This window comes from Doryrhamphus excisus, linkage group LG17, assembly GCF_037039965.1.
Source record: "Doryrhamphus excisus strain RoL-2023G ecotype Guam linkage group LG17, RoL_Dexc_Guam_v1.1, whole genome shotgun sequence".
Lineage (NCBI taxonomy): Eukaryota > Metazoa > Chordata > Actinopteri > Syngnathiformes > Syngnathidae > Doryrhamphus > Doryrhamphus excisus.
Window position 1 is genome coordinate 4263198 of NC_136373.1, and position 13103 is coordinate 4276300.

The 13103-nt window shown below is 40.2% G+C and overlaps 1 long non-coding RNA gene across 1 annotated transcript in view; it reads left to right on the forward strand.

Annotated features, from left to right (window-relative positions):
* Positions 1-13103, forward strand: part of LOC144901998 (uncharacterized) — a 31381-nt gene that overhangs the window by 14775 nt on the left and 3503 nt on the right. Inside the window, exons 2-3 of the long non-coding RNA XR_013630217.1 lie at positions 8629-8684; positions 8764-8856. This is a non-coding gene — a long non-coding RNA (uncharacterized LOC144901998). The remainder of the gene's footprint in view (positions 1-8628; positions 8685-8763; positions 8857-13103) is intronic.

Here is a 13103-nt window from a genome sequence, read left to right on the forward strand (position 1 = left end):
GGGAGTTGCCGGTAGGTTGAGGGAGGAAGGTAAAGACAAAAGACAAAAGGCAGCCTTGCAGTCCTTTTGTCAAGATCCTGACGTCACTCAAGATTGCTTGATTTAACTTTGTTGGTACCCTTCCTGCAGTCCTCTTAAATCCAGTCTCAAGTCAAGCTTTTCCCCATCATTCCCACTTGTCTCCGTTTTATCTTTGCCTGGAAGTCCCATGTAGATTTGTTTTTTATTTTATATATCCTTATGTGAGTTTACCATCAAATAATTGGCCGCCTCGAGCATCTTTAAACAACCACATTTCCACCGTGTTGGAAACTTCATCTCAGCATTTTCCTGCCACATAAAATGAGCGCAGCGACATTGGCAGGACCGTTATTCTCCTCTTTGTCGTCTTTTTATTCCTGTCATTAAAGTTATGGATGAGGGCGCTGGTATGTTGACAACGTGTTCCAGCAAGGAGTCAAGGCTGCTTGGATTTAGATAACATACTTCCATATCTTGTCGAGGTCGATATACAGTATATTACAGTATACTGACTGCGATTGCCATCCTATGGAAAGACTTTTATTGACATAACTTAACCTACCGTTATTAGTTTCCACTACAATAACTTTACTGCATGAACACTCTTCAAAGATCATTTATTTGACAGACGCGCTCTGCTGTTTTTAAGTACATACTGACAAATAGCTAGTCCAAACACTGAACTAATTTTTATTCCGTGCATAGCAAACAAGGCGGGATGTTTCCATGGACAACTACCTACCTTTTACGTGTTAAGTTGTTGTGTGATGATTTTTGTCGTACATATTCATATATATGACTAAAATCACCGCACAGCACACAGCTAGTCCAAACACTGAATTAATTTTTATTCCGTGCATAGCAAACAAGGCGGGATGTTTCCATGGACAACTACCTACCTTTTGAGTGTTAAGTTGCTGTGTGATGATTTTAGTTGTACATATTCATATATATGTTAAGTTGCTGTGTGAGGATTTGCTAGTCCAAACACTGAATTAATTTTTATTCCGTGCAGAGCAAACAAGGTGGGATGTTTCGATGGACAACTACCTACCTTTTGAGTGTTAAGTTGCTGTGTGATGATTTTATTCATATACGTATATGACTAAAATCATAACACAGCTAGTCCAAACACTGAATTAATTTTTATTCCGTGCGTAGCAAACAAGGCGGGATGTTTCGATGGACAACTACCTACCTTTTGAGTGTTAAGTTGCTGTGTGATGATTTTATTCATATACGTATATGACTAAAATCATAACACAGCTAGTCCAAACACTGAATTAATTTTTATTCCGTGCGTAGCAAACAAGGCGGGATGTTTCGATGGACAACTACCTACCTTTTGAGTGTTAAGTTAAATTAAACAAGTAAAGGCATGGAGAGTGTGAGAGAAAGGAGGATATAATTAAATATGTCATCCTAAATAGCTATTGATCGTCTTTAGGGTGTTACCGTTAGATTAAAAGATGGGAGGAATAAAAGAGCTTTGAGGATTAAATTGTTTGCGTGAAAAATAAAGATGATAAACACTGCAATAATCACAAAGTATGAGCTTGGAGATAAAGCTTTAATAAAGTCAAGGGGTATAAGTTAGTTAGCATGTATTGTGTGGGCCTGCAGTGTAGATAGCATTATCATTGCGGCGTCGTGATAAAGGAGAAGTTCATACGTTTCGCTACCTGAGCACAGCTGCCGCTCAAGGTCAGTATGCCTTTTTTTTTTCTTATCCAGAAGACGTGTTTTATCTACAGGGAGAGTGAAGCCGGAGGATAAAAGGGTTTGCTTCAGTCTCTTCCACCGACGAACCAATCAGGTGCAGGAATACTGCTGAGTCAAGCGCAGGGTGCTGCTCACGTTTGGATGCAGGAGGGAGGACGGGAGAAATCAGTCAGTCATTGTCTGCAGTGCACTGCAGCATCATTAGCACTAACCCTAACTGCACTGTCAATGTACATACAGCCTGTATAGCAGTGTTGATGTACTAGGACTATAGTACCGTTACTACAACTACTTGTTTTCCTTAAAATAAAATCAAAAACAGCAGAGCAGTCTTTTTCATATGAGAGGACAGTCATAAAAAAAGTCAAAAAACCTTTATTTAAAAAGGAGCGACCAACTGAAAAACGTACGTCAAAAATCATCTATATGATCTAGTTCGATTCCGCCCTCGGCCATCTCTGTGTGGCGTTTGCACGTTCTCCCCGTGCATGCGTGGGTTTTCTTCCGGTTTCCTCCCACATTCCAAAAACATGCTAGGTTAATTGGCGACTCCAAATTGTCCATAGGTATGAATGTGAGTGTGAATGGTTGTTTGTCTATATGTGCCCTGTGATTGGCTGGCTGGCAACCCCGCCTCTCGCCCAAAGACAGCTGGGATAGGCTCCAGCAACCCCCCACGACCCTCGTGAGTATAAGCGGTAGAGAATGAATGAATTAATTTTGTATTGCGTTGTGGTCTCCTATAGAGCAGCTACACACAATAACCCGCACAGCAAACGTTTTAGATTTTCCAGAATCTGCACCTATTCCAGCTGTATTTTTCCTTGGATTTGTGCTTCCTGCCAAAACGGTCTTTATTTCACCCACAACCAGCCTCCGGGCATGCCCACTCCACTGTGATTGAGCACACAAATTGCAGAGCAATACGTGCTTTCACTTTTGATGCCCCAATACCAAACAACTCCCCTGGGACGGCAGAAAAAGTCACTAGATTTGTCGTTCATCACTTTTGACAATGCTGGCTCCAGTATACACCGAATACAGCTGGGATAGGCTCCAGCATGTCCGCGACCCTCATGAGGATAAGTGGTAGAAAATGAATTAATGAATATTCACAGCAACAGGTGTTAAGTTGCTGTGCGATGATTTTAGCCATATATAATCATATACATGATCTTTGGCAAAAATGCTTAAAAATATTAGGACTGTTCTATTGTAAATTTCCGTCCCCCCCCCCACCCCCCTTCCAATGAATTAGCAGGAATAAATAGAAGTGAAGATAAAGCCTACAGACATAAGACAGGTCAGCGTTTTTCACCGCTACTTTAGTATAGTGTAGTAGGCCTTAAGCATTAAGCCAATTACCAACTGGCTGACAGCGTCATCAGACATGCAAAGTGTTTCGGATGGCGTGTATATGTATGTGTTTGATTCCCATGCAGCATTACAGAGGATTATTGCCTTCTTAAGTGGATTTTAATGGCTGTTCTCTTCATGGTGGCCTCACTACTGTGCAGGCCTCCCCGTAGCGGTCAAGAGCATGACAGGAAGTGGTAGTCTTTGAGGCCAGAAGCTGCGGCGGCTCAGAGCTGACGGGAGGTCATGCTTGTCGAGCTCTGGCGTCGGGCCATGAAGTGAAAATGAGACGTTGAACAAGAGTGACAGAGTCTGCCGTGGGACTGACTTGGAAGTGGAGGACTCACCGCTAGGCTGGCAGCTGTTCTGTAACAACGCTAGCGCACTTGCAGCTATGCGCGGCTCCCCCGGGATACCTCGCACCCTCACTGACCTTCCTGCCGTGACCCGCCTGACTGACTTTCCCCGATGCGTCGTCCCCGCCTGTCCCTCTTTGCTGGTGTCAAACTGTCCCTCGCCGCACCTCCTCCTCCCTGGTTTTCAATATATGGGCAGGAATGCAGTGGGCAGCACAGACCCAGAATAGACAAAAAGCCAGCCGATCCCCATCAGACCTAAGGAGGCCCACCTAGTACCATAGTACATAATATGAACTCTTTCCGTAATTCCACATTTTCTGGGACTAAAGTTCAGTTTGAAATGGGAGATTGTGACAATTTTGCCCGTTTCTGTTTTACCCAATTTCCCATTCCTCATACAACTCATACGATACGTGTTCAGCTCATTCATATAAAAGCAATCTTCACTCGCTAAATGTACTGCAAAAAAAAGGCCAGTAAGGATAATTCAGAATGCTGCCTACAGAGAACATACTAACTCCTTATTTCTAAAATCACAAATACTTCAACTTGCTGATATAGTTCATCTTCAAACAGCTAAAATAATGCATAAGGCTAAAAATAACCAATTACCTAAAAATGTCATCCAATACTTCTTTATGATCTCAGGAATGTTTGCTAAATACAAGGATGAAGAGTCTTGAACCAGTCATGATGTGCTATACATATCACTATATTGACACTTACTATGGTACTCATTATGTCATTGTACGGTCATATCACTTCATACTTCGGTACGTGACAAATTAAATTAAATTAAATTAAATTAAATTAAATTAAATTAAATTAAATTAAATTAAATTAAATTAAATTAAATTAAATTAAATTAAATTAAATTAAATTAAATTAAAATACATCTCTACTGATGTTGGATAATTATGTGTATTTTTCTATGTGTGTGTTATTTTAGCAATGTTGTTGTTTTTTTATATAAAACATAAACATAACATTATTCATATTGGACATGTATTTTCCATTTTTGGGGAAATGCAGGTTCAATTCACAACTTATGCATGAAGAGACTGTGTTGTATAAATAACACTAGTGAGTTGTGAATATTTACATTTGCAGCCACGGGATATTGATAGCTCGGATTGCAGGGTCAATACTCTTTAAGCAGTCGATTCGCTAATGATTAAATGCTAAGCTATTGCCTAACAGACTCAGGAAAGGGGTGCAATTGTTATGAGATTGCTGATCGCATCATAAAGTATGTCCACCAGGCTATAGAAATATGAAAGATATGAGTGTTTGTCCTATAAGTCAGATTGACGTGACATTTGTCACATTCTATACAAAACAAATGACACTATAACTTTAGGGTGTTTCGTCCAATCACAGCAGAATTTGGTGTACGCCTTTAGGGGAGTCATTTGTGTGCTCAATCACAGTGGAGTGGGCATGCCCGGAGGCTGGTTGTGGGGGAAATATAGACCGTTTTGGCAGGAAGCACAAATCCAAGGAAAAATACAGCTGGAATAGGTGCAGATTCTGGAAAATCTAAAACGTTTGCTGTGCGGGTTATTGTGTGTAGCTGCTCTATAGGAGACCACAACGCAATACAAAATTAATTCATTCATTCTCTACCGCTTATACTCACGAGGGTCGTGGGGGGTTGCTGGAGCCTATCCCAGCTGTCTTTGGGCGAGAGGCGGGGTTGCCAGCCAGCCAATCACAGGGCACATATAGACAAACAACCATTCACACTCACATTCATACCTATGGACAATTTGGAGTCGCTAATTAACCTAGCATGTTTTTAGAATGTGGGATGACACCGGAGTACCCGGAAAAAAAAACCCACGCATGCACGGGGAGAACATGCAAACTCCACACAGAGATGGCCGAGAGTGGAACTGAACTCAGGTCGTGCAGAGAAGGGCATAGTAAGAATCCAAAAACTTACCACTTCCACATGGAATGAGAGGAATCTTTTTTCACAGGGCACATATAGACAAACAACCATTCACACTCACATTCATACCTATGGACAAATACCTTGGACTCCTATAGAGCAGCTACACACAATAACCCGCACAGAAAACTTTGTAGATCTTCCAGAATCTGCACCTATTCTAGTTGTATTTCTTTGGACTCACATCAGTCACTGTCAAGCTGTTTTCATATAGACAAACAACCATTCACACTCACATTCATACCTATGGACAATTTGGAGTCGCCAATTAACCTAGCATGTTTTTGGAATGTGGGAGGAAACCGGAGTAGTGCAGATCGTGCAGAGAAGAGCATAGTAAGAATCCAAAAACTTACCACTTCCACATGGAATGAGAGGAATCTTTTTTCACAGGGCACACATATAGACAAACAACCATTCACACTCACATTCATACCTATGGACAAATACCTTGGACTCCTATAGAGCAGCTACACACAATAACCCGTACAGAAAACGTTCTAGATCTTCCAGAAAGAATAGACAAACAACCATTCACACTCACATTCATACCTATGGACAATTTTGAGTTCATTAACCTAGCATGTTTTTGGAATGTGGGAGGAAACCGGAGTACCCGGAAAAAAACACACACATGCACGGGGAGAACATGCAAATTCCACACAAAGATGGCCATGGGTGGAATTGAACTCAGGTCTCCTAGGCTGCGTGCTAACCACTCGTCCGCCATGCAGCCACTCAACACAACCTATTGTCCATGCAAACAAACATGTCCTACCACGATAATTGTTGGGAAGATAGAAAGACAAGAAGACCTACTTTATTTGTTTTGTTTGCTTTTTTCCGTTTTGCATTCCACCGTAATTCCCTTCATCTACGTCCTCCATCTCTGCTTGATTGTTGTGTTGTCATATTGTTCGCTTTTGTCTATGCAAAACATACGTTCCTTCAAGGGCGACCTCTGATAAGGGAGGCGTGTGTTTACTATGTGTCTGCATATTTCTGTGTTTTTTTTACTTGCTTCCACTGACTTACATTGTCCTACTCTTGCAGGTGTCCATCCAGACCACCCCCCCCACCCCCTACCTAAAGTACCACATATGTAAATGCTTTGCTAAAGCTGGTAAAATGGAACCAAATCAACTGTTGACTGGATTTGGTCCCCTTCAACCAGCTGTAGCTGTGCATTGATCGCTCCGACGACTGCTGAATGCAAAGACGCCGGAATTGAACCTGCGGAATGGGGAATCGGTGCTGATGCTGCATTAATTATGACATTTGGACTCAGAAATCACTGATGCTGAACTGATGCTTAGCAGATATTTACAAATTTTGTTTAATTTTATATTTTCAATTTTTCGACCGAGTGGTTAGCGCGCAGACCTCACAGCTAGGAGACCAGGGTTCAATTCCACCCTCGGCCATCTCTGTGTGGAGTTTGCATGTTCTCTCCCGTGCATGCGTGGGTTTCCTCCCACATTCCAAAAACATGCTAGGTTAATTGGTGACTCCAAATTGTCCATAGGTATGAATGTGAGTGTGAATGGTTGTTTGTCTATATGTGCCCTGTGATTGGCTGGCCACCAGTCCAGGGTGTACCCCGCCTCTCACCTAAAGACAGCTGGGATTGATATTTACTAATTTTGTTTAATTTTATATTTTCAATTTTTTTTTATTAAAAGTAGGGCGGCACGGCGGTAGAGTGGTTAGCGCACAGACCTCACAGCTAGGAGACCAGGGTTCAATTCCACCCTCGGCCATCTCTGTAAGGAGTTTGCATGTTCTCCTCCGTGCATGCGTGGGTTTTCTCCGGGTACTCCGGTTTCCTCCCACATTCCAAAAACATGCTAGGTTAATTAGCGACTCCAAATTGTCCATAGGTATGAATGTGAGTGTGAATGGTTGTTTGTCTATATGTGCCCTGTGATTGGCTGGCCACCAGTCCAGGGTGTACCCCGCCTTTCGCCCGAAGACAGCTGGGATAGGCTCCAGCACCCCCGCGACCCTCGTGAGGAAAATGCGGTAGAAAATGAATGAATGAATGAATTTACCTTGTACGTAAACTGGGTCAATTGTGTGTTGCTATAAATACCTTTTCATGTACTTTGTACAGCTATCATTGTATGACTTTGTTTTGGCAAATTTCATCAATAAAATATACAAATTTTCAATGCCGTTTATTGCCTTTTTATTATGTTAATGTATCACGCATGAATGCCAAGTACAGCATTGTCCAAAAGTCTTGGACCACCACAATAAAGTTGGTTCAAGATCCCTTATTATGCTGTTATTATGATGTTGTAGAAAAATCTCCCGCATTTGTTTGCTGAACGTTTGAGAGGTCATCATTATCATCGCTTTTGATGTTTCATGGCATTGTGGCTGCACGGTGTTAAAGTGGTTAGCGTACAGGCCACACAGGTTTGATTCCCTGTTTGATTTTGGAGTATTATGGCACCTCTGGCACTTTGGAAATTGGTGAAAAATACTATAACGCTTGCCCTTTAATGACCTTTAAGGAAGTTTGACAGGTAGGGTGGTGCAAAGGAGGAAGCCATGGGAATTTAGTGAGAGTGTATAAATATGCACATACAGTTATTTATTTTTATGGTTTCAGTCACTATACTATGTATATATTTTTTAAATTAAAAAAAATGTTTTTAATTTATAAAAATTCTGAAAATAATGTCACCTTTCTTCATAATATTATTATTATTTTTTAATTAAAAAGACAAAATTATACACTCATATGTTTTGTCACCTACAGTATAACCATATGGATGTTTTTCCACATAGCTTAGCATATATTGACCTACATTTACATTACATTGCCCCCCAAAATCCTTCAATTTTTCTTTAGCGGCCTTTGCTGGAAAAAGTTTGGACACCCCTGCAGGATGCGGACAGGTTTTGTGTGTTTGTGTGTGTGTTTGTGTTTGTGTACTTACAGCTGTGATGAAAGCTCTCCTGTCAAGAACGTAGAATCGAGGGAATCAAGCAGAACCTTACAAATAAAGTCGCAAATAAACAAGCGATGCGGCGACGCTTTGATTAAGATGGCGGTGTGTTTACAACTCGTTACATTTGTAGGATTATTGGATGTTTGTGTTTCAACGAGGAGAAGAAGAGAACAACTGTTATACTTAGGACAGATATTCATGCAGTACTTTTTGAACAATTGAAATCAAATGAATACGGAGCTTGGCATCGTTTCAGGAGGATGAACAGAAGAAGTCCAAAGCCGAGACGTTGGTGTGAGAGCGATGGACGAGGTACGCCACCATATTTGAATGGATTGTGGATGCTTGTGCTATATGGTATCTGTTATCTTAACTGTTATCCGAGCTTTAGCGAAAGCCGGCAACAGCCGCCTGACAACGACAATGATGAGAGGGAACCTGGCGTGTTCAGCAGGGGTCAAATGGAGTAGACCCCTCTTAAAAGGTAAGCCAGCTTTTGCCAACAGTAATGTCACTCTTTACCGTAACAAATTTATCAGCGCACTGTGGACCAATCCCTAATGCACCAAGTGTCATAAAACAATGGCGGACATTTTAATATAGAAATTGAAATGCTGCTAAAAGGATGAGTATTATATTCACCGTGTGTGTGTGTGTATCACCCTTCATTCTATTGATTGTATAGAGCAGGGGTGTCCAAAGTGAAGCCCGGGGGCCATTTGAAGCCCACTTGGCTTTTTTAAATAAAAAAAAAAACATGGTCAGGCAAAATGATTTGAAACATTTGTAGGTTAAATAAAAGGCAAATAAAGTAAAGAAACAAAAAAGTGTTTTTATTTTCGAAAAGTACATATAATGCCATTCTGTTTCATTACGTTTAAAAAATGAAATCAGTCCAATTCATGGCAGCAACTGACAAAGAAACAAAAAACAATGGCATTATAAAGAAACAAAGCAAAATTAACTTTACTTTATTTGTCTTTTATTTAACCTAAAAATGTGTCAGATCATTTTGCCTGACCCTGTACAATGAAAAAAGAAAGCCCTCCAATCATTCCGGTCAACTTAGACAAGCATTTTTGGACTACGTTCTTAAAAACAGTGTTTCATTTGTAGATTAAATAAAAGGCAAATAAAGTAAAGAAAAAAATATATATTTTTGAAAAGTACATATAATGCCTTTGTTTTTCGTTTCTTTACTTTATTTGCCTTTTATTTAACCTACAAACGTTTCAGATCATTCCAGTCATTCCGGTCAACTTAGACAAGCATTTTTGGACTGAAACAGTGTTTCATTTGTAGGTTAAATAAAAGGCAAATAAAGTAAAGAAACTAAAAAGTTTTTATTTTTGAAAAGTACATATAACATTATTGTTTTTCGTTTCTTTGTCAGTTGCTGCCATGAATTGGACTGATTGAACTGATTTCACTTTTAAAACATAATGAAACATAATGAAACTTTTCGAAAATAAAAACACTTTTTTGTTTCTTTACTTTATTTGCTTTTTATTTAACAATTTTTTCAGACCATTTTGCCTGACCCTGTACAATGAAAAAAGAAAGTGTTCCAATCATTCCGGTCCACTTAGACAAGCATTTTTGGACTAGTTTCTTAAAAGTATTGTTTCATTTTGAAGATTTTGTTTATATTGGCGTTCCAATTAATCCCCACACGGTAATTTAAATTGGGGTGTCACGTGACTATATGTTTTTGTTTGTATAAGCCAACTAAGAAAAGGATGACTGATTACTGACTTAGCCACCAATTGTCCAAAGGTCTTTTGTCAATTTCTCATGATTCAAAAATGTTAACACTTTCATGAATATGAAAAGCAATTTGACCACAACCCATAGGGAGCGCCAAAAGTCATTAAAAAAAAAGAATACCTCTCACCTTTGCAGTTTTGTTCAAAGCTGATATTTGCTGACAAGGGCAAAAAAAAAAAACAACCCAAGTCTCCTCTGAGACAGCAGCCTGATGTTGAAACAAATGAGGCGACAGGAGGGAGCAGACGGCGCCGTCACACTGATGGTTGTCTTCCGGGGGAGGGGTTGTCAATGTTTCTAACACTCCGCCAACGACTAGGGGTTGGGCATCCTTTCAATTTGAACGATTCCGGTTCCTATTGATTCTTGATTTTGATGCTTTTAAGTAGCACGGTCATAAAGATGTGCCTAATTTAAATGGGAATTGGGGAATTTTGCCCATCGTTCCCAATCCTTGTATGATGTGATGTCATCAGTCACAATTTATTTCCCTTTTTTAAGCATTATAACACAAGAAAACAAGCTAATTTCAGCTAGCTTACAATGCTGTCATTGGAATACACCTATTTCGACGATGAAACCCTCTTAAAAAACCTTGTATCATTTGATATACACACTCTGATCATATATTAACACGTACACTGATGATAACATGTAACAGTTGCAGTATTTTGCTGTATTTTGATGATTTAAAACATTACTAAAACTTCTTTCCTATGGTGTATTGATACTAGCTAGCTTACACGACGCATGGCTAATCGCTAGTCTCAGCGTCATTCACAGACGGAAGAGTGGATACCTAGCTCTCGATTTTGTTACAATACCTCAACAAGATGCTCAGCATTTTCTTACCTGGACTGAAGTGGACTGGAGCCCACGTCATGTGCTGGAAGATACAGCCATCCCAATGAGAGCGAAGATCCTTGTTTTTGACTAGCATAACTGTGTTATCAAAAGTTTCGGTGGTGTTTTAAATCATCAAAATACAACAAGATACTGCAACTATTACATGTTATCAGTGTACGTGTTCCCAATGACTACCTTAAAATCGCTGAAATTAACTTGTTTTCTTGTGTTTCAGCTAGCTTACAATGCTGTCATGAGAATACACTTATTTTAGCTATGAAACCCTCTTGAAAAAAAACATCATTTGATATACACACTCTGATCATACATTAACACGTATACTGATGATAACATGTAACAGTTGCAGTATCTTGCAGTATTTTGATGATTTAAAACACTACCAAAACTTCTTATCGCTAACACGACGAATTGCTAATCGCTAGTCTCGCTAGCGTCATTCACGGACAAAAGAGTGGACACCTAGCTCTCGATTTTGCTACAAAGACTCAGCATTTTTTTTTTTTTACCTGAGGATCGGAGTCCACGTCATGTGCTGGAAGATACAGCCATCCCAATGAGAGCGGAGATTGTTGTTGTTGACTAGCATAACTGTGTTATCAAAAGTTTCGGTGGTGTTTTAAATCATCAAAATACAGCAAGTTACATGTTATCAGTGTACGTGTTCATGCATGACCATAGCATGTATACCAAAGGGGTCCATAGTCGAAATAGGTGTATCCCAATGACAACCTTAATATCGCTTAAATTAACTTGTTTTCTCGTGTTATAATGCACAAAAAAGGGAAAGAAATATGTATTTTTTGAATGATGGACAACATTCCGGGTGGCACGGTGGTCTAGTGGATAGCGTGCAGACCTCACAGCTAGGTTACCAGGGTTCAATTCCACCCTCGGGCATCTCTGTGTGGTGTTTGCATGTTCTCCCCGTGCATGCGTGGGTTTTCTCCGGGTACTCCGGTTTCCTCCCACATTCCAAAAACATGCTAGGTTAATTAGCGACTCCAAATTGTCCATAGGTATGAATGTGAGTGTGAATGGTTGTTTGTCTATATGTGCCCTGTGATTGGCTGGCGACCGGTCCTCTCGCCCGAAGACAGCTGGGATAGGCTCCAGCACCTCCCGCAACCCTCGTGAGGAAAAGCGTTAGAAAATTAATGAATGAATGAATGAATGGACAACATTCCAAAAAAAAGTTCCCAATTAAACAGTTCATATGTCTCTAATTTCAATCCTCTCGTCTCATCAAGTATGCGTCTTTACATTAGCGTGAGTCCCCGGTGTTGTGTCTTTACTGATCAGTCTTTAGTGCCGCACAGTTCAATTCAAGGCTGCCATCAGCGTGACAATTAGGCCGGTAAATAAAGATAATGTGAGCCATCGGGACCTTAACTGCTGCGCTCCCAATTATCGGTGCTGAAAGTAGTAGCGAGTTAAAGTGAATGAGGCTACATCTGGAGCTAATACCGACGACCAATCCGGGAAGACAAAACAAAGAGACCTTGATACCACAGGAGAATTATGTTATTCTTTGGAATCTATCTCTGAGAACAGAATGCTACTGTTTTTAGAAGCTACTGCAAAAACATCAGTCAAAGAGCATAAAGATCATAAACGCAAGATTTTTTGTGCATTATAACACAAGAAAATGTGTTAAAATGAGCTAGCTTACAATGCTGTGATTATACATTAACATACACTGATGATAACATGTAATAGTTACAGTATTTTGCTGTATTTTGATGATTTCATTGGGATGGCTGTGTCTTCCAGCACAAGACGATTTGATTGATTTAGTTACTGCCGTTACTTATTTTTGAGATGCATTTATACCGTACTTATGCTAGTTCCGTCAAGAACAACAGCACAAGGGACAACACTTACGATGTCCGCTCTCCTTGGGATGGCTGTGTCTTCCAGCACAACACGATTTGATGATTTAGTTACTGCCGTTACTTATTTTTGAGGTGCATTTATACACATACTTATGCTAGTTCCGTCAACAACAACAGCAGCAGCGACAACACTTACAATGTCCGCTCTCCTTGGGATGGCTGTGTCTTCCAGCACGAGACGATTTGATGATTTAGTTACTGCCGT